Here is a 657-nt window from a genome sequence, read left to right on the forward strand (position 1 = left end):
TTTTTGTATTCTACCCTATGGTTCTTTTCAGACCCTTTGTTTTTTTTCTGGTGTTTTATGTACTTTTAAATGGTGTTGGAAGTGACCAGTTTTTGGGGAAATTTTCATTTTAAGTTTTTTTGCATTTTGATCAGGTTTTTGGTTTTTTCTCTTGTTTTTCAAGTTTTGAATTTACTGATGGTTGGTGTTTTTGAGTCTTTTGTTTGTGTTTTTCTTGTTGGGGTTTTCTGGGCGGGTTTTTGTTTTGGGGTTTTTGGGTTAATGTTTGTGCAAATGTTTGGGTAATTTGGGTTTTTTTTTTTTGGATGTTATTTTTGTTGTTCTTGGTTTTTGGGAGTTTCTGTGTTATGTTTTGTAAACTCTGCTATGGGTTATTAAAGGGGTTTTGGAAAAGTTCTCTCTGTTTTTTTTTGTTGTGGGATTTAGTTTTTTAAGAGTTTCTTTATTCTTGGTTTTTTGGGGTTAGTTGTGTTTGTTTATTTTTTTTTTTGGGCTTTTTTTTGTGTTTGGGCATGATCTATCATAGGGTGGGTGGGTTTCCCCTTAAGAAGAAAAAAATAAGAAAGTTTTACAGTCTTTAAATCTATGGGCTAGTGGTTTCAATACGATCTTTTCTCTATTTTTTCAGGGAAAAAATCCAGTCCATACAGAGGGATT

The sequence above is a fragment of the Penaeus monodon genome, chromosome 32, assembly GCF_015228065.2.
Source record: "Penaeus monodon isolate SGIC_2016 chromosome 32, NSTDA_Pmon_1, whole genome shotgun sequence".
NCBI classification, from domain to species: domain Eukaryota; kingdom Metazoa; phylum Arthropoda; class Malacostraca; order Decapoda; family Penaeidae; genus Penaeus; species Penaeus monodon.